Source organism: Oncorhynchus gorbuscha, linkage group LG20 (assembly GCF_021184085.1).
Source record: "Oncorhynchus gorbuscha isolate QuinsamMale2020 ecotype Even-year linkage group LG20, OgorEven_v1.0, whole genome shotgun sequence".
Classification (NCBI taxonomy): domain Eukaryota; kingdom Metazoa; phylum Chordata; class Actinopteri; order Salmoniformes; family Salmonidae; genus Oncorhynchus; species Oncorhynchus gorbuscha.
In genome coordinates this window covers 5,965,457-5,990,791 of record NC_060192.1, presented here as the reverse complement: position 1 = coordinate 5,990,791, position 25,335 = coordinate 5,965,457, and positions in this window count along the sequence as shown.

Below are 25,335 nucleotides of genomic sequence, written 5' to 3'. Positions count from 1 at the left end.
TCAACGGCATGCCGAGCAGCAGACAATTCCTGCTCGTGTCTGCCGAGCATCGCTCCCTGGAACTCGAGAGTAGAGTAGAGAGAATCCATAGTCGCTGGGTCCATTCTTGGTCGGATCCTTCTGTTATGCAGGTGAATGAGGACCCAAAAGCGACTTGGCGAAAACAGAGTCTTTATTCCAGTAAAGGAAATAGGCAATACTCCTAGACAAATCAGAGCAGAAAACAAAACATAAAGAACTAATTCCACTCGTAGTGACGAGGACAGACTGGAGACTCGACCATAAACTGTAGGTTGCCTCGGGAAGGCACCGACCGTAGCAGACTCAGACACCTGCTCACACGCAGCATCTGAGGGAAACAAGACACAGCACGGCGGACAATATACAAGGATCCGACAGGACAGAAACGGAAAACAAGGGGAGAAATAGGGACTCTAATCAGAGGACAAGATAGGGAACAGGTGTGGAAAGACTAAATGAGTGAGTAGGAGAATAGGAACAGCTGGGAGCAGGAACGGAACGATAGAGAGAGGAGAGAGAGGGAGGGGGAGAGAGAGGGATAGAAAAAGGGAACGAACCTAATAAGACCAGCAGGGGGAAACGAACAGAAGGGAAAGCATAATGACAAGACAATATAAGACAAAACATGACAGCAGGACAGAGAGAGGCCTTACATGCTGACCACAAGGCTCGCGTCTCAGGCAACGAGCGTCTACGTAGCCTGGCGCTAAAATAGAACTTGGTTCTATTTGTGATGCTTGACACGCTGCAAGTCCCGCCTCTCCCATCACCTCATTGGTTTTTAGGGGCATATACCCACGTGGGGGATTGAAAGATGAACTGAGGTCCACACTCCAGTCCAGTTGTTGGTTGTAATGCACCTTACAGTTGGTTGCCAACTGGCATATAAAGTCCAAAGAAGAAGAAACCTGAAGGAGAGATTACTACAAACAAACTCGGTTTACCCTTTTATTTGTGGATGAATTGTCACGGAGTAGAGGACCTTGTGCATTTCAGGTAAAATAACAATCCAATGTTTATATCTCAGGACAAATTAGCTAGCAACAGCAAGCTAGCAAGTTAAATAGCCATAAATGTTTAATACTTTTTGACCTGTCACCAAATGAATGTGGTTGGTTCAAAATTAGTTTTGATATTTCAACCTGCATGTCCTGATCGCGTCTGGTGTGGGTGAACAACATCAGCATGTGTGCGGTGGTGCACGAGGAGGCACGCGTGCGATCTGGTCAGCATGTTAGAGATCAGGTATTTGTGTATACAGTGCATTCAGGAAAGTATTCAGACCCCTTGACTCTTTCCACATTTTGTTACATTACAGCCTTATTCTAAAAGTGATTTAAAAAACTCCCCTCATCAATCTACACATAATACAAAGTGAAAACAGGTTAAGAAATTTCAGCAAATGTATTAAAAAGAAAAAACAGAAATACGTTATTTACATAAGTATTCAGACCCTTTGCAATGAGACTCGAAATTGAGCTCAAGTGCATCCTGTTTCCTTTGTTCATCCTTGAGATGTTTCTACAACTTGATTGGAGTCCAACTGTGGTAAATACAGTTGATTGGAAAGGATTTAGAAAGGCACCCATCTGTCTATATAAGGTCCCACAGTTGACAGTGCATATCAGAGCAAAAACCAAGCCATGAGGTTGAAGGACCTGTCCGTAGGGCTCCGAGACAGAATTGTGTCAAGGCACAGATATGGGGAAGGGTACCAAAAATGGTCTGCATCATTGAAGATCCCCAAGATCACAGTGGCCTCCATCATTCTTAAATGGAAGAAGTTTGGAACCACCAAGACTCTTCCTAGAGTAGGCCACCGGCCAAACTGGGGAGAAAGTCCTTGGTCAGGGAGGTGACCAATAACCCGAAGGTTCTCTGACAGAGCTTCAAAGGTCCTCTGTGGAGATAGAAGAACCTTCCATAAGGACAACCATCTCTGCAGGACTCCACTAATCAGGCTTTTATGGTAGAGTGCCCAGTTGGAGTTTGTCACAAGGCACATAACGACTCTCAGACCACGAGAAAAAAGATTCTCTGGTCTGACGAAACCAAGATAGAACTCTTTGGCCTGAATCGCAAGTGTCACGTCTGGAGGAAACCTGGCACCATCCCTACGGTGAAGCATGGTGGTGGTAGCATCATGCTGTGGGGATGTTTTTCAGCGGCAGGGACTGGGAGACAAGTCAGGACCAAGGGAAAGATGAATGGAGCAAAGCACAGAGAGATCCTTGATGAAAACCTGCTCCAGAGCGCTCAGGACTTCAGACTGGTGGAAGGTTCACCTTCCAACAGGACAATGACCCTAAGCACACAGCCAAGACAATGCAGGAGTGGCCCAGCCAGAGCCCAGACTTGAACCCGATCGAACATCTCTGGAGAGACCTGAAAATAGCTGTGCTGTGATGCTCCCCGTCCAACCTGACAGAGCTTGAGAGGATCTGCAGATGTAACGGATGTGAAACGGCTAGCTTAGTTAGCGGTGTGCGCTAAATAGCTTTTCAATCGGTTACGTCACTTGCTCTGAGACCTTGAAGTAGTGTTTCCCCTTGCTCTGCAAGGGCCGCGGCTTTTGTGGAGCGATGGGTAACGATGCTTCGAGGGTGACTGTTGTCGTTGTGTGCAGAAGGTCCCTGGTTCGCGCCCGGGTATGGGCGAGGGGTCGATTAAAAAAATTATACTGTTACATTGATGCTGTTGACCCGGATTACTGGTTGCTGCGGAAAAAAAGGAGGAAGGTCAAAAGGGGGGTGAGTGTAACGGATGTGAAACGGCTAGCTTAGTTAGCGGTGTGCGCTAAATAGCGTTTCAATCGGTTACGTCACTTGCTCTGAGACCTTGGAGTAGTGTTTCCCCTTGCTCTGCAAGGGCCGCGGCTTTTGTGGAGCGATGGGTAACGACGCTTCGTGGGTGACTGTTGTTGATGTGTGCAGAAGGTCCCTGGTTCGCGCCCGGGTATGGGCGAGGGGACGGTTTAAAATTATACTGTTACACAGAGAAGAATGGGAGATACAGGTTTGCCAAACTTATAGCGTCATACCCAAGAAGACTTGAGGCTGCGATCACTGCCAAAGGTGCTTCAACAAAGTACTGAGTAAATGGTCTGAATACTTATGTAAATGTGATATCGTTTTTAAATGTTTTAAATAGATTTACAAAAATGTGTAAAACATTTTTTTTTCTTTGTCATTATGGGGCATTGTACGTAGATTGATGAGGGGAAAAAACGATTAAATCATTTTCAGAATAAGGCTGTAACGTAACAAAATGTCAAAGGGTTTGAATTAGTTCATTATCCCATTAACTTCAGTCATGTGCACATTACCCCCTAAGGTTAATATCTCTGCCCCTGCGGAAATCAAATTAGGACAATAAATCTGTCAGTTTAAACTAGAGATGTATTTTATATTGTATGCGTCTCAATCCACCGCATATGTCAATGTGACACTTCCTTATTTGCGGTGAAAGGTGAACAGAGCTAGAGAAATGTTTGTCACACCATGAGATATCCTGAAAATCGGTCTTCTCGCAAATATGTCTGAAGCGTCCGACTCTCATGAACACGATGCTGTTTTCCGCTTCACTCTAGGATGCCCACAGGCATCACAAGACTCATCTGAAGGTCCCCCGGTAGCAGTTGAAATGGAATTATATATGGAGAATGTTTAGTGCCAAAAATGAGGTGTATACATGTGAAAAAATATGAATAAATAATGTTTCCTGATGTTTATTATATCTCTCTGATATAGGACAGACACATCAGAACATCTGCATCTGCTTATGCCCACACATGTGACCCAATTCAGGAAACTAGGCATATGTTGCAAGTCACAAATTCACAGGAGAGCCACAAGTCAAAATGTGTTTTTTTGTTGTTGCAGAAATGCCTTCTTGAATATGTGAACTTTCATGTGCCTTAGATCCTGTTGAGTGTAGGGGCAGTATTTTGATTTTTGAATGAAAAACTTACCCAAATTTATGAAAATTAAATATTTTTAGTAATTTAATTTGAATTTGGCGCGTTGCAATCCAGCTGATGTTGACGTAAATGATCCCGCTAACGTGATGGGTGCATCAAGAAGTTAATATCAAACTTGTATGCCATCTGTAAATACAAATACAATTGTTAAATTATGAGCCTAGTTGGTTTAGCCACGGAAAAAGCAGCAACCTTCCCGCTAGCCATGATTGGCTGAGATAATGAGTGGGCTGGACATGTCGAGAGAGTAGTTTGGATTGGTCTGCGGTGTAGCATCGGTGCTGCTCGTAATGCGTAGAGAATCCTTTCTACAGCAGTTTTTTTGAAAGATATAACAATAGCTATGGAGAACTGCAAATATGTTGCTACTACTCTCAATAACATTGCTGCCCTGAATTTATCAGGCGCTATTGACAAAGATCAGTGGGAAAAAGTTGTGATGGACTACTTTCTGGAGTACGATCGGGCCATGCTTATTCTATCTGACTGAAAACGAATCAGACGATGAGGAAATCCCTGATTTATGTAAAAACATTTTAGCCGAAGAAGACGCTGTAGAGTCTTCTGATGACAGTGATGGAGAAGAAATGGCGACAATCAACAGTGTTGTTGTCACGGAAGAAGTTGACCGAGTTTTGAAATAGTTTGAATGTCTGGTAGAAGCAGGGTAGGAGATGAATAGAATTCTGCTGCTTGATTGCAAATGCATAGGGATTCGAAAAGAGAACAGAGAAGGCTGTTGTAAAAAACACGTCTCCGGATTACATCTTCAAAGTAAGGGCAACCAAAGCATCGGTGACAGAGAGGGAGACGGTCAGTGTGAACCACAGTCAGTGTGAACCAGAGTGACTTGACACAACGGGCCAAACAAGCTGTTCAAACTAAAAGTGACACAGGACGTCTTATTTAATGAAAAGCGTTGCAGTCTGCCGTGAAGCTTTCATCCATGTACACAGGTAAGAATTGACATTGAACCTATTTGGTTAACTTTAGCTGGCTATGACAATCGGTTTGTATTGCTAGTTAAAGCTTAATGTTAGCTAGCCAGCTGGACTTCAATGGTTGGCTTGCTAACGTTACCCTATGGATTGGGATTTTAGTTCATTTTTTAGCAAGCTAGCTAACGTTAACATTACACGTCTAAACAAAAGACCCACGTTAAAGCTTGCTGTCATCTAGCTAACATTAGCAGAGGTTAGATGGCTGACTTGCTAGCTAACATAGAACCTATTTGGTTAACTTTAGCCAGCTATGACAATTGGTTTGTATTGCTAGTTAATACTTGCTGTTAACTAGCCAGCTGGAGATAAATGGCTGGCTTACTAACGTTACTCCATGGATTGTGATTTTAGCTAGCTAAAAAACATTACACGTCTAAACAAAAGACCCCAAGTTAATAAAGCTTGCTGCTAACATCACATGTATGAAGTGTGTGTAACTTTAGTGTCTGGAATGTGTCTTTCAGCATCAGTAGAACACACCTGACTCTCCTTCACCAGTCATACAAGGAGAATGGTCTAATGCCTACCATCAAAAAGAGAGCTGGCCCATACAAGCACAGGTTACACTTGAAGCATGAGGACTTGCAGCGAATGGTGAACTTCATCAACAACTACGCAGAGGACAATGCAATAGTATTGCCAGGACGCCACCCAGGACACAAACACTTTGGTGGAAAGCTGCTGTCATCCCATGTGACAAAAGCAGCAGTGTGGCATCTCTACAAGGAATCGATGACAGCACATGGTATATAAAGCATAAACACATTTTGATGGTTTAACTGACCTCCAACATGATTGGCACTACTTTTATTGGTCTCACATTTTTTTCTGTATTTTCCAGAGGTACGTGTTGTCGGGCTGTTTTCCTTTAGGAATCTGTGGAGAAAATGGCTGCCCCACATCTCAAGCTCTAAGCCCAGGACAGACCTGTGCTGACAGTGCCAGAGGAACAACTATCAGGTCTTCAGATCTGCCAATCTGCCAGAAGCTGTTAAGTCAGCCTAGATGAAGAAGCAAGAGCAGCATCTCCTGCTTGTTCAGAGTGAGCGGTCTGTCTACCAGAAGATGGTTGCTGACTGCAAGACCACCTGTCAAGACATGCAGTTGTCTCTGGGGGGCCCTACTGAACCAGCAAGTAAAGACATCAGGATACATTACAGCTTTGATTTTGCTCAACAAGTAAGCAACATTTCCTACTTTATACTGATTAAGGACATAGGTGGATAGACAATAGATATACACACACAAAACAAATGGGAGGCAGGCACATACATTTCACTGAGTGATGTAAAGACATATTGACAGGGGTGAGACTGTCAATGGGAATGAATGAGAATGAATTGTAATTCATCTGAATTATTTTGTTGTCTGTTGGTGCAATATCCTTCTGACCCTATACAGCCAGGTCCCATCTACGTTTTAACTCCTCGCAAGTGTTGCTTGTTTGGTGTCTGCTGTGAAGGAATATCACCATATGTTAACTACTTGATTGGTGAAAACATGTCATCCAGCAAAGGCAGCAGTGCAGTCATCAACTACATGCACCATTTCTTCACCAACTACGGAGTTGGGGAAACACACGTGGACCTGAAATATGATAACTGCAGTGGCCAAAACAAGAATAATTTGAAATGATTTATACTTTTACTTTGATACTTAAGTACATTTTAGCAATTCCATTTACTTTTGATACTTAAGTATTTTTAAAACCAAATACTGTTGTACTTTTACTCAAGTAGTATTTTATTGGGTGACTTTTACTTTCACTTCAGTCATTTTCTATTAAAGTATCTTTACATCTGGACACTTTCTGTTTACCTGGAATTATTTTAGGCTTTTAGTCTTAACCTTTACTACACCCCTCAGTGTTTAGCACATGACCTCACATGTGAATCCTTAAAGAGATGGGTGGGGCTAAGGCTTAAGAGGGTGTGAACAATGGTGAATGGGTGTAGACAAAGGAGAGATCTCCAGTAGGTACCAAAAACATTCAAAGGCCCTTTTCTACAATGAGTTTACAAATGTCTCAAACAATCCAAGCAGAATTACTTTCCCATTGTTCCTCAAAAATACAGTGTATGATATACCATGTTGTAGCTCTGTGTCTATACTTTTTAGCAATGTAAAAAAAAAAACATTTCCAATTTTGCTACATATGACACAATCCAGGTGTTGAGTCACATATTGTCTCAAGACAAATGTTTATTTTTAACACCCTTACACACAAAAAGGCCACCCTCATACGGTATTTAAAAATGATCTTAATCATATCACTGTCAACTTTTACCCGTTGAATGTAGACAGAAATAGACTATTTTGTATTACAATTGTAACAAAATATTTGAGTGAATTATGCGAATTAGGCAACATATCATTAAATATGCGTCGATTTGCATATCGCGCAAATCCCTTTTCGTGGACACTGAATAAAGTCAGCCTAAATATTTTGGTTAAGACACTCTAGGACCAGACTTGTCCAGAGCAGATTGTGGTTAAATAATTGTTTAACCTTTGTATCTGTAACATACTAAAGATAACAAATCAACAATTGTCTCTGGGCAAGTCTGGAGAATATATCTAAGGATACCCACACAACATTTGGTGAATGCAAATGCTTCTGAAGCTGAGAAAAATGAGTAGGCGTGTGGTAAGAGTCTGACTTTCGAGAAATGGCAGTTAAACACAAGTACACTGAATGGCAAACGCCTATTTAGACCCAATTACCATCTCTTCAAAGTAAGTTACTAAATATAGTCCAGTCTGTAACACTCTTTATGAAATTGCCATTTAAATTATGTGTAATTTAATGTAGTGAGCTTTGAAATTATTGATGTCTATCTTAACGTGGTTAAAATTCATAAAAAATGTTGCTGACGGTAGTGTGATGAACTAAAGAAAATACACAATCTCATAATACTAATAGTGTCAATCAAATGTATATAGAAAGCCCTTTTTACATCAGCAGATGTTACAAAGTAGTGCTTATACAGAAACCTATTTGAAAACCCCAAACAGCAAGCTCTGCAGATGAAGAAGCACGGTGGCTTAGAAAAACTCCCTAGAAAGGCATGAACCTAGGAAGAAACCAAGAGAGGAACCAGGCTCTGAGGGGTGGCCAGTCCTCTTCTTGCTGTGCCGGGTGGAGACTATACGATCTGGCCTTTAGGGACAGATAATTCTTCAAGATGTTCAAATGTTCATAGACAACTAGCATGGTCAAATAATAATAACAGTTGTTATTACACCTCAGGAGTAAATGTCAGTTGGCTTTCCATAGCTGAGCATTCAGAGGTCAAGACAGTAGTTGCAGTAGGTTCCATATCCGCAGGCACAGCAGTTGAAACTGGACCAGCAGCACGACAAGGTAGCACGTCTTGTGAACAGGTCAAGGTTCCATAGCCACAGGCAAAACAGTAGAAACTTGATCAGCAGCGCTAACAGGGGGACAGCCAGGAGTCACCATGGCTCAAGTTCTGAGAGAGAGAGAGAGAGAGAGAGAGAGAGAGAGAGAGAGAGAGAGAGAGAGAGAGAGAGAGAGAGAGAGAGAGAGAGAGAGAGAGAGAGAGAGAGATATCAGATTCAAAGCTTTAGCTACATTAGTTCTTCCTGTAAAAGTTGCGTTATACTGCAGCACACCTTATGGGTTGCCACAGAATTCTATGGCACGATATTTAATTGTCAGCCATTGTTGCCATTAATGCTAGTTTGACCACCAGAGGGTATCTTTGAGAAGCATTTGACAGTCTTCAAAATTGGCTGCAGTAGAGAATTAAAACACTTTTTTGTAAGAACATAGTATATTTTCGATTGATTTGAAGAAATGTATCTTAATTAATTTGATTCATATTATGGTGTTTCTATTCCAAGAAAAACAGAAAATGAAACCCACATGGTTTCCATTAGGAAAATATGGTGTGCTGTACAACATAACTGGCCTGGAGTAGGCACCAGTACTACAGTAAGAGCAAAATAATCCTAATCTTTCCACAACCTAATTGTAGTCTAACCAATACCCAAACGGAAATTCAGTGAAAATAAAAATCTCATTGATTTATCAAGACCAATACATCTCAGAGCTGCGCTGTCTTGACCTCTGAATGCTGTCTTTCCCCCCTTCCACTTGCTTCTTCCATTAATTTTGAAATAGTATTTTCCAGTAAGCATAATCAGTGCTCTAACTCCCCCTTACGCTGATCTGGAGCAGTGAAGCAGTGATTCAGGGTACTGTACTAAACCACAAATTACCTCTAAATCCTGCAGCTTAATCTCAAAACCTTTAGTTGAACAACCTTTGTACATGTTCAACAATTTAGGCATAAAACTCTTTTATCCCCATCATAAACTTGGGATGGGGGTAAATTGTATTTATTTTATTGATTTATTTCACCTTTATTTAACCAGGTAGGCAAGTTGAGAACACCTTTATTTAACCAGGTAGGCAAGTTGAGAACACCTTTATTTAACCAGGTAGGCAAGTTGAGAACACCTTTATTTAACCAGGTAGGCAAGTTGAGAACACCTTTATTTAACCAGGTAGGCTAGTTGAGAACACCTTTATTTAACCAGGTAGGCAAGTTGAGAACACCTTTATTTAACCAGGTAGGCAAGTTGAGAACACCTTTATTTAACCAGGTAGGCAAGTTGAGAACACCTTTATTTTAGGCAAGTTGAGAACACCTTTATTTAACCAGGTAGGCAAGTTGAGAACACCTTTATTTAACCAGGTAGGCAAGTTGAGAACACCTTTATTTAACCAGGTAGGCAAGTTGAGAACACCTTTATTTAACCAGGTAGGCAAGTTGAGAACACCTTTATTTAACCAGGTAGGCAAGTTGAGAACACCTTTATTTAACCAGGTAGGCAAGTTGAGAACACCTTTATTTAACCAGGTAGGCAAGTTGAGAACACCTTTATTTAACCAGGTAGGCAAGTTGAGGCAAGTTGAGAACAAGTTCTCATTTACAATTGCGACCTGGCCAAGATAAAGCAAAGAAGTTCGACACATACAACACAGAGTTACACATGGAGTAAAACAAACATACAGTCAATAATACAGTATAAACAAGTATATATACGATGTGAGCAAATGAGGTAAGATAAGGGAGGTAAAGGCAAAAAAAGGCCATGGTGGCAAAGTAAATACAATATAGCAAGTAAAACACTGGAATGGTAGATTTGCAGTGGAAGGATGTGCAAAGTAGAAATAAAAATAATGGGGTGCAAAATAAAGCAAAATAAATAAATATATAAAATAAATACAGTTGGGAAAGAGGTAGTTGTTTGGGCTAAATTATAGGTGGGCTATGTACAGGTGCAGTAATCTGTGAGCTGCTCTGACAGTTGGTGCTTAAAGCTAGTGAGGTAGATAAGTGTTTCCAGTTTCAGAGATTTTTGTAGTTTGTTCCAATAAATAAATAACAGTGATTCCTCTTAAAAAGGGGACCATCTGAGCTTTCCAACAATGCCAGAAGCATTATTGTACTCCTATTATTAAGCAAATAACATGAACATTTCCAATCGCATAAAAACAATTGCGTTCACATTTGCGGACCGCGAGAATGGCAACACATGGGAAACTAGAGCTTCTGATTTTATCAAAGCATAGCCTACATGAATGTAGGAGAGTAAACATTATCGTTTCTAGTTTAGGTTAGTTACAATTTAGGTTACTTACAGTTTAGTTAGTTACAATGAGTTACATGAAAGTAGGAGAATGTAAACATTATCGTTTCTAGTTTAGGTTAGTTACAATTTAGGTTACTTACAGTTTAGTTAGTTACAATGAGTTACATGAAAGTAGGATAATGTAAACATTATTGTTTCTAGTTTAGGTTAGTTACAATTTAAAGGGTAGGAAGCATGAGTTTTTATTCACCAAAGTACCAACATAGTGTGGTCAAAGAAATAGTTGTAGTCACAATCTGGTTACCTATTACTACAAACATAGTTATGTTTTGGTATTTTTGCATATTTATTAATTTATTTCTGGATACTACCCACAATGCACAATTTCTCAACATCATATGGAGAATCTACTCTGCGTTAGTTAGATCGAGCTGGCTAACGTAAGCCTTTAGCCAGCGGTGAGCTACAATCCACCATTCACAAGGAGGTGTGATTTAAACAACCAATGAGATTCTCCACATGTAGGGGCCGCACAATCTCTGTGAAGAAGGCTACCAGAGTTTTTCAACCTTGCTGTTGTTATCATTTTCATCTGGCTGGAGCCTTCCTCCAATCACTGGCTTATTGTTGACTCTTCCCCTCGTCTCCTGTGCCCAATGCCGCCATTGGATTATTGCCTCTGGAATCTACTTTGGATTTACCTCACTATATCGCTACTGGATTAGCTGAATCTCCCTCGACCGGTAAAATGACCTCTCCCTCTGAGGCGCCTCTCTTCTTGTCTCTTCTTTGGTAGCTAACTCAGCTGTCAATCGGTAAGTCTCCGCTCTCTCTACTTCTGTGAGTTCCTGCCTGTGCTAAATTAGTTGGTGTTGTTCTCTGGCTTACTATTTAGCTATGTCAACCATGGTGGTTGGTAGCTAGACTAGTTAGCTGGCTAGGCCAGCTAGCAGACTAAAATATCTAACTGTAGCTGACTGGCTTGTTGACTAAGATAACGGCATATACTGGTGACATTATTTGATAACTGGTTAGGTGGCATTATGTATTTCCAAAACGTTGATTTTGGAAAGGCTGGTAGGACTAAAGTTAGCAGGTTAGTAGGGCTAACATTAGCAGGCTAGTTGGTGAGCAACCTTGCAAGCTGATTTGTAACAATAAATTAATGAAATATTTGCTTGTAAGTTGGCTGAAACTTAAATTCAAACCAGTACTCATAAGTGCAAACAATTTGATTACATTTGAAGTTCTGTTGGAGTTCACATTATAGGGTGGTCCCTCATTATTACGTCACCCCCCGCAAAAACATTTTCCGGCATGACTTGTTCAGAATTTAGATCGGTTTATGTAATAACTCGAAAAATAGAAAAGTGAGGTGTAACTTTGCAGTGGGACTTTTGACAAGTATACTAATGCAAATCCATATGTTACATGTGGTTATGTTTATGCTACCTAGTGTTTAAGTGTCCTGACCAATGAGAGCATTGCATTAAATACTCTGATAAGGCATGCATGCTTATTATTGGCCAAAATGTGAAATTGAATGTCCATTAGTCTCACAAGGAATTCTCGCGTCGTCACCACATTTTTATCAACTAAAATGAAAACACATTTTTTACAGTTATTGTTTTTTTACATGGCGTCTCATCTCGTTATCGTCATTAGTTCTTGTCAGGGAAAATAGGTCATTTTTGAATATTTTTTTTGTCATAGTTATTGTTGATAAACTTAACACTGGTGTGGTTAGGATACAAGCCCATAGAGACTCCAGGTCAGTGGGAACATTCCTCTCTCAGCCCTTTTTCTGCTGAACACAAGCCTTTCCCTGGAACAGAGCTGCCTAACACACACACATACTCACAGGGATAAATGTGCTAATGAACAGGAACAGCTGAGAATATTGAACAGTTCCAGATAGTGCTGACCATCTTCCCAACAGCACCCTGGGAAATTAACTAGACAAACTCAGCTAATCAAAGATAGGGAGAGCGAGGGAGGGAAAGAGAGGTGAGAGAGAGAGATTATGCACTTACTCTCTCTCTCTCTCTCTCTCTCTCTCTCTCTCTCTCTCTCTCTCTCTCTCTCTCTCTCTCTCTCTCTCTCTCTCTCTCTCTCTCTCTCTCTCTCTCTCTCTCTCTCTCTCTACTTTCATTATTTCTCTTTCTACTTTTTATTTATTTTAAATTCTCCTCCCCCTGCTATCTCCGTGTTCTCTCAGGCAGATCAGATCTGATTGAGGAGAGAGTAGAAGCTTGTTTCTCTGACATCTTCAAAGTAAACAGGGAAAACTTTATGAGTCACAATATTTACCAGAGCCAAAAAAAGCAGTTGACATTCTGATCAGAGAGAACATTACTGCTTATCACCACTGCTCTCACTCTGTCTGTTCTTAGTAAAAAACACCAGACGCAAGCACTTGTTTATTATGGACTTTTACGTTCCATCATTCTTATCAGATCAGTGGAGGGCTGTTTGTTGTTTGATTTCTCTGTCTATTCTTAATGTCAACACTTTTCATTCTCAAGACTTCTCTCCTCTCTTCGTGATTTCTCTCTTTGTGATTTCTCTCTCCCTCTCTCTTCTTCTCCCCCTCTCTGTCTCCCTATCTCCAATCAGTGACGCTGTAGATAGCAGGTCAGATTCCTAATTACCCAATCAAGACTTAATCAGAGCTTCGTCTGAGTTTCAAACATAGACGTAGATAGACGTTGCATCGCTGTATCGGTCCCATTATGGCGTCTATGAGCACACGGGCATCTCCATTTTGAAGTAGTAATTTTTCTTCTACTAATTCTATAGGTTAGGGAGGGTCACATAATTACATCCATGTCACCGGGATTGATCAGCCAATTAATTACTCATTGGCAAACATTCCAGAACTGCAGGTGGCAGTAAATTGCCAACCTTGGCTTTAAACCTCTTCAAACAACACACTCTAGTGTGCAACCTTTCAGTTTGTTTGCTAACTCATAGGAAGTCCGACCCAGTTGACTACTTTAAAATGGTGAAAGTCTTCAACGGCGCAACCATGCTAAACTGTCTTTTGGGCACTGGAGCCCTCTTTTTATCTCTATGGTTCCAACCTTCATCTGTCCCTCCTACAACATCACACGTAGAACATACAACCTAGAGCGGACCTTTCCATCAATCACACATTACACATCGTTAACGAGAGATGTCGTGTGTACGTGTGTGCGTGTGTGACCGACCCCTCGTTAGTGCAGTCTGATTGAACTGATTAGTTGTCACACATTAACAAGGAGATACATCAGCAGACAGACGGTAAGAGGATCTCCTTCACAGACCTAGGAGCACCTCTTCATAATTTATGATGAAATATTACTATGCATTCATTGGTAAAATCCAGTCAAATTAAAATAAATCAACTCAAAAAACACAGATAGCTAAGAGTGGAGATGTCCAACTGAAATCTGAAATAGAAAATATGTTTTATTTTCACAAACGCCAGATAGGCCAGGGATGTCAAACTCATTCCATCGAGGGCCTAGTGTCTGCAGACTTTTGTGTTTCCTTTCAATTACGACCCAGACAACCAGGTGAGGGGAGTTCTTTCCTAATTAGTGACCTTCATTCATCATTAATCAAGTACAAGGGAGAATTAAAAACCCACAGAAACTCTGCCTTCCGTGGAATGAGTCTGACACCTGAGTTAGGCCCACATTAAAAAAATACTAGTATAGTGTGTGCTATGGTAGGAATACTATAGTATTCGCTGTGTTTTTGCAGACTTTACTGTAGTATTCACTGTCGTGTTTTTGCGGATTGAGGTCCACTACAGTATTAATACTAGTATTAATACTGTAGTACAAAATTGTAATTACTGTAGTGTTTTGGCAGACTGTAGGATACAGTGGCATGTACTATAGTGTTTATGTGGACTGTAGTTTACTGTAGTATTTTGGGTGACATTACTGCTGTAAATTACATAATTGTTTTTGTTTGAATATCTTTGACAAAGAAATGAGGGGCTTTCACCTTGATAACAGCTACTAGAGAAATACTAACAGAGCAAAATTTCCCCCCAAAAAGCCAGAGCTCATCACTTCTACTCTATTCTATAACCATAAGGAACACAATATGTGATTTTTATTTGACAAAAATAGGGATATCAGTGAGGGGAATGGGCAGGGTATATGCAAATTACACAGTCTACAAAACATTAAGAACATATGGTCTTTCCATGACATAGACTGAACACATGAATCCAGGTGAAAGCTATGATCCCATAACTGATGTCACTTCTATAAATGGCGCCAAAAGAAATGGCAGCAGTTTTACGGGCGCCCAACCAATTGTGCTATTATGTGGGGGTTTTTCGCGTTATTTGTAACTTATTTTGTACATAATATTTCTGCAACTGTATCTTACGGCAAAAAAAGAGCTTCTTGAGATCAGGACAGCGATCACTCACCTCGGATTAGACAAAGATTTTTTCCTCAACAAGCAGGAAACACAGGATATACTGCTAACATCCCTGTTATTGGCAAGAGAAAGAGACACAGATACAGTTACTTGGTGCCTCGTAAGGATCAGCAGAATGCGAGCAGGAAAGCTGCCGTTATCGTCAATATTACTCCACCAACGTTCAATTATTGGACAATACATTAGACAAGGTACGATCACGAATATCCTACCAACGGGACATCAAAAACTGTAATATCTTACGTTTCACGGAATCGTGGCTGAACGACGACAGGGATATTCAGCTAGCGGGATATACGCTGCACCGGCAAGATAGCACAGAGCACTCCAGTAAGACGAGGGGGGGGGCGGTCTGTGCATATTTGTAAACAACAGCTGTGTCACGCCTTGGTCATTGTATCTTGTGTTTTTGTTATATGTTTGGGTAGGCCAGGGTGTGACATGGGTTTATATGTTGTATTTCGTATTAGGGTTTGTATTAATTGGGAGTGTGTATTATTAGGGGGTGTCTAGTTAGGCTTGGCTGCCTGAGGCGATTCCCAATTGGAGTCAGCTGATTCTAGTTGTCTCGGATTGGGAACCGTATTTAGGCAGCCTGAGTGCGCGTTGTATTTCGTGGGTGATTGTACCTGTCTTTGTGTTAGTCACCAGATAGGCTGTATTAGTTTCACTCGTTTGTTGTTTTGTATTCGCAGTTATTTTCATGTACAGCTTTTTCTTCATTAAATGTCATGAGTAACCTACACGTTGCATTTCGGTCTGACTTTCTTCTAACAGGCTTCCTGTGCGTGTCCTCGCGCCAGTACCACCAGTTCCAGCACCACGCACCAGGCCTCCAGTGCGCCTCGCCTGTTTAGCGCAGCCAGATGCTTTTCTCCTCTCCTGCGCTGCCGGAAGAGTCTCCCTGTCTGAGCCAGCGCCACCAGTGCTCCCAGTCGCCCCAAAAAATTATTGGGGGAGCTAGAAGGGAGCGTGCCAGTGCGCATCGTCTGTTCACCAGCACAGCCAGTGCTTTTCTGGAGCCCCTCCTGCGCTGCCCGTGAGTCTCCAGCTTGTTTAGTGGGCATCGAGCCAGAGCTGTTCTCCTCTGCGCCTGCGCTGCCGGAGTCTCCTGTCTGTCCAGCGCCACCAGTGCTCCCAGTCAGTTCCAGCACCAGCGCATCCAGTGCGCCTCGCCTGTTCAGCGCAGCCAGAGCTTTCTCCTCTCCTGCGCTGCCGGAGTCTCCTGTCTGCCCAGCGCCACCAGTGCTCCCAGCGTCACCAGTCTGCCAGGATCCGCCAGCCAGTGCCAGTCTGCCAGGATCCGCCACCAGAGTGTTCTAGTCTACCAAACTCTTCTAGATCTGGCCAGACAACCTTAATCATCCAGGTCCGCCCAGCCAGCCAGGATTTCCTGCGCTGAGCCTACTACCTGCCTGAGCTTCCTCTCAGTACTGAGCTGCCTCTCAGTACTAGACTCCAAAATCTTCTGTACTGGGCTCCCTTTCAGTCCACCAGCCAGGGCTTCCCCTCAGTACCGGGCTTCCCCTCAGTACCGGGCTTCCCCTCAGTACCGGGCTGCTTCGGTCCCGGGCTGCCCCTCTGTCCCGGGCTGCCCCTCTGTCCCGGGCTGCCCCGCTGTCCTGAGTTGCCCCTCTATCCTGAGTTGCCCCTCTATCCTGAGTTGCCCCTCTATCCTGAGTTGCCCCTCTATCCTGAGTTGCCCCTCTATCCTGAGTTGCCCCTCTATCCTGAGTTGCCCCTCTATCCTGAGTTGCCCCTCTGTCCTGAGTTGCCCCTCTATCCCGAGTTGCCCCTCTATCCCGAGTTGCCCCTCTGTCCCGAGCTGCCCCTCTGTCCCGAGCTGCCCCTCTGTCCCGAGCTGCCCCTCAGTTATGTGGGGATCAGGGTGAGGACTATTAGGCCATGGTCGGCGGAGAAGGTGGATTATCCTAGGACGCGAAGGGGAGGAACTAGGACATTTATGGAGTGGGGTCCACGTCCCGAGCCAGAACCGCCACCATGGACAGACGCCCACCCGGACCCTCCCTATTCTGTCACGCCTTGGTCATTGTATCTTGTGTTTTTGTTATATGTTTGGGTAGGCCAGGGTGTGACATGGGTTTATATGTTGTATTTCGTATTAGGGTTTGTATTAATTGGGAGTGTGTATTATTAATGGGTGTCTAGTTAGGCTTGGCTGCCTGAGGCGATTCCTAATTGGAGTCAGCTGATTCTAGTTGTCTCGGATTGGGAACCGTATTTAGGCAGCCTGAGTGCGCGTTGTATTTCGTGGGTGATTGTACCTGTCTTTGTGTTAGTCACCAGATAGGCTGTATTAGTTTCACTCGTTTGTTGTTTTGTATTCGCAGTTATTTTCATGTACAGCTTTTTCTTCATTAAATGTCATGAGTAACCTACACGTTGCATTTCGGTCTGACTTTCTTCTAACAGCAGACGAAGTTCATTACAAGCTGGTGTACGAAATCTAAGGAAGTCTCTAGATTTTGCTCGCCTGAAGTAGAGTATCTTGTGATAAATTGCAGACCACACTACTTTCCTAGAGAGATTTCAGCTATACTTTCGTTGCTGTTTATTTACCACCACAGACGGATGCTGGCACTAAGACAAAAAACATCAGTCTGGTTTTAGACCCCATCATAGCACTGAGACTACACTTGTGCACTTGTGAAGGTGGTAAATTACCTTTTAATGGCGTCAGACCGAGGCTCTGCATCTGTCCTCGTGCTTCTAGACCTTAGTGCTGCTTTTGATACAATCGATTACCACATTCTTTTGGAGAGATTGGAAACCCAAATTGGTCTACACGGACAAGTTCAGGCCTGGTTTAAATCTTATCTGTCAGAAAGACAATAGTTTGTCTCTATGGATGGTTTGTCCTTTTGTACAAATCAACTGTAAATTTCGGTGTTCTTTTTACCTCTTGGTGATGTCATTCGGAAACATATTGTTAACTTTCACTGCTATGCGGATGACACACAGCTGTACATTTCGATGAAACATGGTGAAGCCCCAAAATTGCCCTCGCTGGAAGCCTGCGCTTCAGACATAAGTAAGTGGATGGCTGCAAATGTTCTACTTTAAAACTCGGACAAAACAGATGCTTGTTCTAGGTCCCAATAAACAAAGAGAGCTTCTGTTGAATCTGACAATTACTCTTTATGGTTGTACAGTCGTCTCAAATAAAACTGAAGGACCTCGGCGTTACTCTGGACCATGATCTCCCTTTTGATGAACACATCAAGACTGTTTCAAGGACAGCTTTTTTCCATCAACGTAAAATTGCAAAAATCAAAAATGTTGCAGAAAAATGTAACAATGCTTTTGTCACTTCTAGGTTAGACTACTGCAATCCTGTACTTCCCGGCTACCCGGATAAAGCACTAAATAAACTTCAGTTAGTGCTAAACACTGCTGCTCGACTCTTGAATACAACCCCAAAATTTGATCATATTACTCCAGTGCTAGCCTCTCTAGACTGGCTTCCTGTTAAGGCAAGGGCTGATTTCAAGGTTTTACTGCTAACCTACAAAGTATTACATGGGTTTGCTCCTGCCTATCTTTCCGATTTGGTCCTGCCGTACATACCTACACATATGCTACGGTCACAAGACACAGGCCTCCTAATTGTCCCTAAGCAAACAGCTGGAGGCAGGGCTTTCTCCTATAGAGCTCCATTTTTATGGAATGGTCTGCCTACCCATGTGAGAGAAGCAGACTAGGTCTCAACCTTTAAGTCTTTATTGAAGATTCATCTCTTCAGTAGGTCCTATGATTGAGTGTAGTCTGGCCCAGGAGTGTGAAGGTGAATGGAAAGGCACTGGAGCAACAAACCGCCCATGCTGTCTCTGCGTGGTTGGTTCCCCTCTGAGTCACTGGCTTACTGGTGCTCTTCCATACCGCCCCTAGGAGGGGTGCGTCACTTGAGTGGGTTGAGTCACTGACGTGATCTTCCTGTCTGGGTTGGTGCCCCCCCTTGGGTTGTACCGTGGCGGAGATCTTTGTGGGCTATAATCGGCCTTGTCTCAGGATGGTAAGATGGTGGTTAAAGATATCCCTCTAGTGGTGAGGGGGCTGTGCTTTGGCAAAATTGGTGGGGTTATATCCTGCCAGTTTGGCCCTGTCCGGGGGGGTATCATCGGATGTGGCCACAGTGTCTCCCAACCCCTCCTGTCTCAGCCTTCAGTATTTATCCTGCAGTAGTTTATGTGTTGGGGGGCTAGGGTTAGTCTATTATATCTGGAGTATTTCTCCTGTCTTATCCGGTGTCCTGGGTGAATTTAAGTATGCTCTCTCTAAATCTCCTTCTCTCTTTCTTTCTTTCTCTCTTTCTCTCTCTTTCTTTCTCTCTCTCAGAGGACGTGAGCCCTAGGACAATGCCTTAGGACTACCTGGCATGATGACCTCTTGCTGTCCCCAGTCCACCTGGCCGTGCTGCTCCTCCAGTTTCAACTGTTCTGTTCTGTCCACTGTGATTATTATTATTTGACCCTGCTGGTCATCTATGAACATTTGAACATCTTGGCCATGTTTTGTTATAATTTCCACCCGGTCACAGCCAGACGAGGACTGGCCACCCCTCATAGCCTGGTTCATCTCGAGGTTTCTTCCTATGTTCTGACCTTTCTAGGGAGTTTTTCCTAGCCATCATGCTTCTACAACTGCATTGCTTGCTGTTTGGGGTTTTAGGCTGGGTTTCTGTACAGCACTTTGAGATATCATCTGATGTAAGAAGGGCTTTATAAATACATTTGATTTGATTTAGAGAGAGTCAGAGACAGTCTCTGATGTGAAAAGACAAGACTGACTACCACTGAGAACAGATCCTCTATCTGTACTTCAACACGGTGTGTGTTTGTGTGTGTGTGTGTGCTTGTGTGTAGGGGGTATAAATAATGTTGTGTATGTATTTAATAAGCCATGTTGTAAATTGTCTATTATGTAAATGAGCTGTTGTTGCTGGCAATAATTTAATCAGCATTAATCTATACAAGTTTCCAAACACATGAAACACGAGTGAACAGCATTGCCTCGGAACACACACACACACACACACACACACACACACACACACACACACACACACACACACACACACACACACACACACACACACACACACACACACACACACACACACACACACACACACACACACACACACACACACACACACACACACACACACACACACACACACACACACACACACACACACACACACACACACACACACACACACAGAGAGAGAGAGTCAGATTATTGTACAGCAGGAACACATCAGCAATGTTCTCTTCATCTGGTATTGTTAGCTGGAACTAGGTCATTAGAAGAGAAGTCTGTTTCTTTGTGCTGTTCAAGGCTACTCCGGCTGCCATTATGTTGTATGATCTCTTTAGTCTGCTTTACTCTTCCCCCCTTTTCATTGCAAAATCTCTCCTCTCTGTTCGATCCTTTCTCCATTTCTCCTGCCTGTCCTCCCTCTACTTCTCTGGTATCCATCCTCACCATGTCTGTCTTCCAGTCTCTTCCCTTCCTCTCTACTCTTCTCTCCTTCTTATATAAAAATATATGCCATTTAGCAGACGTTTTTATCCAGTGTCTTACGGTCAAGCGCATGGCTTGACTCATGTTCATGTGTCTCTATACAATACAAAGACAAATCACTGCACCCACATAAAAAGTACTGCAGTTTACTATAAATACTAGAGTACTTACTATAGAATTATGTATAATCTGGTAGTATACTATAGAGTACTATAGTAAATACTAATTTGAAGCTTGCCAGTAAATACTAATAAATATTGCAGTAAATACTATAAAACTTGAAGCAAAAACAGTATATATACTGTTTTACTATAGTAAATACTACAATATATACACTTAGGATACCAAACATTAGGAACACTTACCTTATATTGAGTTGCACCCACCTTTGCCCTCAGAACAGCCTCAATTCAACAGGGCAAGCAAGGTTTTGAAAGCCTTCCAAAGGGATTCTGGACCATGTTGACTTGGCTGGATGTATTTTGGGTGGTGGACCATTCTTGATACACACGGGAAACTGCTGAGAATGAAAAACCCAGCAGCGTTGCAGTTCTTGACACAAACCAGTGTGCCTGGCACCTACTACCATACCCCGTTCAAAGGCACTTAAATATTTTGTCTTGCCCATTCACCCTCTTTAATGGCACACATACACAATCCATGTCTCAATTGCCTCAAGACCTAAAAATCCTTCTTTAACCTGTCTCCTTCCCCTTCATCTACAATGATTGAAGTGGATTTAACAAATCAAATCAAATGCTTGTTTTATTTGTAGAGCAGCATGCGCCAGGGTAATCCCGGGACCACAACAGGTAGACATGACTTACAGTGAAATGCATATATTATTATTATATTATTATTATTACTTACAGGCTCTAACCAACAGTACTAAAAAGGTATTGGTGAACAATGGGTAAGTAAAGAAATAAAAACAACAGTAAAAAGACATTGAAAAATAACAGTAGCGAGGCTATATACAGTTGTGAGGCTACATACAGGCACCGGTTAGTCGGGCTGATTGAGGTAGCATGCACATGTAGATATGGTTAAAGTGACTATGCATATATGATAAAAAGAGGGGTTGGTGGGTGGCGGGACACAATGCAGATAGCCCGGTTAGCCAATGTGCGGGGGCACTGGTTGGTCAGGCAAATTGAGGTAGTATGTACATGAATGTATAGTTAAAGTGACTATACATATGTGATAAACAGAGAGTAGCAGCAGCGTAAAGGAGGGGTTGGGGGTGCGGGGGGGCACACAATGCAAATCGTCTGGGAAGTCATTTGATGACCTGTTCAGGAGTCTTATGGCTTGGGGGTAAAAACTGTTGAGAAGCCTTTTTGTCCTAGACTTGGCACTCCGGGTACCGCTTGCCATGCTGAAATAGAGAGAACAGTCTATGACTGGGGTGGCTGGGGTCTTTGACCATTTTTAGGGTCTTCCTCTGACACCGCCTGGTGTAGAGGTCCTGGATGGCAGGCAGCTTTGCCCCAGTGATGTACTGGGCCGTACGTACTACCCTCTGTGGTGCCTTGTGGTTGGAGGCCGAGCAATTGCCTTACCAGGCAGTGATGCAACCAGTCAGGATGCTCTCGATGTTGCGGCTGTAGAACCTTTTGAGGATCTGAGGACCCATGCCAAATTGTTTTAGTTTCCTGAGGGGGAATAGGCTTTGTCATGCCCTCTTCACGACTGTCTTGATGTGTTTGGAGCATTCTAGTTTGTTGGTGATGTGGACACCAAGGAACTTGAAGCTCTCAACCTGCTCCACTACAGCCCCATTGATGAGAATGAGGGCGTGCTCAGTCCTCCTTTTCCTGTAGTCCACAATCATCTCCTTAGTCTTGGTTACGTTGAGGAATAGGTTGTTATTCTGGCACCACCCGTCCAGGTCTCTGACCTCCTCCCTATAGGTTCTGTTTGGGCAGTATGCAAATTGGTGTATGTCTTGGGGAACACCCCCCCCCCATTCAGCTGAAACGGTGGCACGGGGAATTCAAAAATATTCTTTAGAAATAATTAACTTTCACACATTAACAAGTCCAATACAGCAAATGAAAGATAAACATCTTGTTAATCTACCCATCATGTCCGTTTTTTAAAATGTTTTACAGCGAAAACACAACATATATTTATGTTAGACCACCACATAATAAAAAAAACATAGAGTCAAAAAAGCAGAATTAGAGATAAAATGAATCACTAACCTTTTGATAATCTTCATCAGATGACACTCATATGACATGTTACACAATACATTTATGTTTTGTTCGATAATATGCATATTTATATCCACAAATCTCAGTTTACATTGACGCCATGTTCAGAAATGCCTCCAAAATATCCGGAGGAATTACAGAAAGCTACGCCAGATAACAGAAATACTCATCATAAACATTGACTAAAGATACATGTTCTACATAAAATTAAAGATATACTGGTTCTTAATGCAACCGCTGTGTCAGATTTTTTAAAAATGTTACGAAAAAAGCCTACCATGCAATAATCTGAGATGGCGCTCAGACGTAAATATATTTCTCCGCCATGTTGGAGTCAACAGAAATACGAAATTACATCATAAATATTCCCTTACCTTTGATGATCTTTCATCAGAATGCAGTGCAAGGAGTCCTAGTTCCTCAATAAATCGTTGTTTTTTTCCATAATGTCCAATACTAGTGTCCAATTAGCTGCATTGGTGGTTAAGGATAAACATAATACTTGACTAAGAAACGTTAGCCGCAGGATCACAGTACACTTGAAAAACCAACAAGCCCTAAGTCTCGAAAACTCCCTCAGGAAGCGACCGCACACGGTAATCAATTCAAGCTCCTGCAAAGAGAAACCGAAAACAGACCTCTTTTAAAGGGGAAATCATAAGGAGTACTAGAACACACCTGAATGTCATAATTGTCTCTAGAATGGGCTCTGCTGCCCTCTGGTGACAGATAGAACCATGGCATAATGGCCATTTCCCTTTATTCAGATTCAAATAATCGAAAGTGAGAGGTTGTAAAATGAAATAATCTCCAAAATATAGCTATTTTTAAAACAAGCAATAGAATGTCTGTTGCAATTTCAGTTTAATCCACTAGAAATAAAAATAATACAACAAATATTGTGGTTAATATCAAATGTCCCCCAAAAAAGGTAGAATCTTTGTAAAGTATATCATAAATAGGACTGGTGGAGTTGTCACACATGCATCTAACAAAAATATATGGAAATGTCTGCTACACCCAAAATTACAACAACTAATTGTAGCATTACCACAGAAATGGAAGAGGTAAGTGGAAGGTTGAAAAAGTAAGGAACTTGTCTGTCAGCATTATAGACCAAAATTTGTTAAAGAAAATTGTTATGAATAAAAAAAGTGTACCAGTTTCATTTAAGGACCAAAAAAGATTGACAGTTGTTGCATACAGATTGCAAAATAGTTGGGAATAGATTCCATGGCACATGGTTTATGAACTGATGCTCAAAACGTAACATTTTTCAATTTAAATCATTATACAAAATTCTTGCAACCAATAGAATGTTATATATGGGGATACAACCTTCCCAGCTCTGCAGAATTTGCTGCGAAGAGAAAGAGTAATTAGATCATTTATTTTAGTAGTGTCCATATGTAGCTTGTTTTTGGTCACAGGTCCAGGAATGGCTGAAGAATTGCAACATTTACCTGGAGCTAACTCGGCTGATTTCAAAAGTCATAGTCAACTGATCAATAATATAACAATACTTTTAGCAAAAATGTTTATATTTCATTTACAATCTGTAGAAACTATGAGAATAGCAAGGTTCAGAATGTTTGTGAAATAACACAGCACAGCTGAAAAATATGGCAAATAGAATATGGCAAATATTTTGACGTCTGGATGAAAACTGTGCCCAAAGTAAGCTGCCTGTTACTCAGGCCCAGAGGCTTGTATATAATTGATAGATTTGGATAGAAAACACTCTAAAGTTTCAAGGAAATGTTACAATAATGTCTGTGAGTATAACAGAACTGATATGTTAGGCAAAAACCCGAGGACAAACCATCCATAAAAACATTAATTCAGCCTACCACTGTTTCCAATGGCTGTCATGTTAAATATGAATGGAAAACCTCCCAGATTGCAGTTCCTAGGGCTTACACTAGATGTCAACAGTCTTTATCGAACAAAAGGACCATTTGTGATGTAGCTGGGACCTTTTGGAGTGCCAACAGAGAAGATCTTCAAAGGTAAGGCATTTATTTTATCTCTATTTCTGACTTTTGTGGCGCACCTGGCTGGTTGAAAAATGTTTTTAATGCTTTTGTATGTGGGGCGCTGTCCTCAGATAATCACATGGTGTGCTTTCGCCGTAAAGCCTTTTTGAAATCTGACACAGCGGCTGAATTAACAAGAAGTTAAGCTTTTTTCTGATGTTTGACACTTGTATTTTCATGAATGTTAAATATGACTATTTCTGTAATTTGAATTTTGCGCTCTGCAATTTCACCGGATGTTGTCGAGTTGGTCGCTAGTGCCAAGTCTAGCCATAACAGGTTCTTCTGGCTAGGGTCTATTTTTCTCCATTTCTGCCTGACTGACGTGCCCAAAGTAAACTGCCTGTTGCTCAGGCCCTGAAACCAGGATATGCATATAATTGGTACCATTGGACAGAAATTTGTAGAAATGTTAAAATAATGTAGGAGACTAGATAGATAGATATGGTAGGAGAAAATCCAAA